The 2,282-nt window shown below is 42.8% G+C and overlaps 1 long non-coding RNA gene across 1 annotated transcript; it reads right to left on the reverse strand.

Moving 5' to 3' along the window:
• Nucleotides 1-170: 170 nt before the first annotated feature.
• On the reverse strand, nt 171-470 carry LOC107738835 (uncharacterized). The gene is made up of 3 exons (XR_001639933.1): nt 456-470; nt 363-385; nt 171-282 (listed from the first exon to the last, which is right to left on the reverse strand). It is a non-coding gene; the product is annotated as an uncharacterized LOC107738835 (long non-coding RNA).
• Between the last annotated feature and the right edge of the window lie 1,812 nt (nt 471-2,282).

Raw genomic sequence — 2,282 nt, forward strand, 5'->3', positions numbered from 1 at the left:
TCGCACCCTGCCCTGGACTGAGATGCTTGATAACTAACTTTTAAGTGCAGCTTTAAGCCAAGAATTATTTTACACTTAAGTAAATTCTTAGCAGCGTTCTTGAGAGTAATTCTCAGAGGCTTGATTAATACGGGCCCAGATCTTCTGCAGTCAGACTCACTGTTCTGGACGATGTCCTGCATCTTCCTCCAGACTCTGAAGGGCAGGTTACCCAAATAACACGGCACATGAATCAAAGCTCCAGAAGGAGTCTGTGGATCCGGCTGTGATGAGATCTGGACTCTGGAAGAACATTCAGGATCAGAACTGCAGTGGCTTTGGATCAGAAGCAGAGAGAGCAGAGACAGCAGCAGATCACTCACCTTTCCATTGAGACTGGAAACTCCTGCAGAACAAACACACCATTGATCATCAACAACTCAATCAATCAATCAATCAATGATCTGTAATCAGACCTTCAGAAAGCAGACATCACTGGCTTGCATCATCTCCTCCATGTCTTTGATTTTGTCTGAAAGAGCTGAGATGTGTCTGTTCATCTCCTCCAGCTTCTCCTTCATCATCTGCTTCTTCTGCTCCTCTTCCTCCCTCAGTGCAGTGATTGTAGCTTCTTCTTCATCTCTGAGAAACTGATGAAGCTTCTCAAACTGCTGTTTAATCTGACGCTCTGTGTGCTCAGCTTGAGCCTGAAATCAAACCACATTCGATTCAATCGTCTCCATCGACACACAAATTAATCCACATTCTCTTCAATCGTCTCAATCAACACACATCAACACAATCACATCATTCAGATATGAGATAAACTCAACACAAAAACAAAGTCAAATGTCAAGTTTATTTAGAAACAAGTCATTTAAAAATGCTATTTGTGTATTTTAATTTTATTAGTCTACAGCAAACGATAATGCCCCCAATGCTATTCAATGGTGTTGTCAATACTGTACTCTGAAAGCTGACAGAAGAGCTGCAGATATTCAAGGCCATAATTTCTTGAACTAATCATCAAGAAAAACACAAATGACTACAAAATGTGGCAAAAGAAACCTAAAAAAACAAAACAAAAAATGGCAGAATACAAGGTACACAAAATCGGGAATGCATAACATGCTGGAATAACCATCAAGTAAGCCTGTCAAAACTGTTATATGTTCTGTGGAAATAAATAAATAAATAAATAAATAAATAAAATAATACATACATGTGCATATAAATAAATAAATAAATAAAATAATACATTTTGGTGCTGCTCCAGTAGCTGTGTTTCCACTGTCAGGCCAAAAGCAGGTGTGCTAGTGTGTGCCATGGCCAGTCACGTTTCCACTGTCACTTCCAGGGCTTGATTGTACCTCGTCGGGGCTTCCTCGGGGCCAACAGCCAGAGATTTTCGGACCGTCAAATAACTTGGGCCAAAGTGGGCCAAGTGAGGCTAGAGGTGTGGTCATGAACAAAGGTGGAGTTTATCCGAGTTAGAGACGGTCGGCACCGCTGTTCATTTCCCATGTTTTCATATCAAACTATCAGCTAGCATCAACATTTAAGACATTTGAAAATATTTTAAAGGCAACTCACTTTCAGAAAACAGTGAGTGTCTGAATGAACTTATGATTGCGACCCAAAGGGAATTCTGATCACCATATGAGGCAGAAATGTATTATACACAATGCTAAAGGCGGCATATGCTAATAATCGCTATATTAAAAAACAACCCTGATGGCTTTTTCATAATATCCAGTGACTTTAATCATGCAAACTTAAAGACAGTTTTGCCAAAGTTCTACCAGCACGTGAACTTTTTCATCAAGAGAAAACGTCTCAGGTTACGCATGTAACCATGGTTCCCTGAGAATAGGGAACGAGACGCTGCGTCCTCTAGAGGGCGCTAGGGGAACGCCTTCAGCGTTACCAGTGTCTGAAGCATGAATGAATAAACGACAATGAACTTGACATTGGCAGGCGGCAGCCTATGACGTAAACAATAAAGCGAGTGCGGGTATAAAAGAGCACCTGCGGAAAACGTCATCCACTTCTTTGTCTGAAGGAGACGCAGGCAGGCATGCCCGAGGCATGGCAATGAGACGCAGCGTCTCGTTCCCTGTTCTCAGGGAACCATGGTTACATGCGTAACCTGAGACGTTCCCTTTCGAAAGGGAACTCCACGCTGCGTCCTCTAGAGGGCGCTAGGGGAACGGTCTACCCACGCCGCCATGCTGAGGGATGAGTGCCCAAAAACTGGATTCCTTAAGTCAAGGACTCAAGGAACACCATCCCTGCCCCAGCCA

Source organism: Sinocyclocheilus rhinocerous, unplaced genomic scaffold (genome assembly GCF_001515625.1).
Source record: "Sinocyclocheilus rhinocerous isolate Xijiao unplaced genomic scaffold, SAMN03320098_v1.1 scaffold12628, whole genome shotgun sequence".
Taxonomy (NCBI): domain Eukaryota; kingdom Metazoa; phylum Chordata; class Actinopteri; order Cypriniformes; family Cyprinidae; genus Sinocyclocheilus; species Sinocyclocheilus rhinocerous.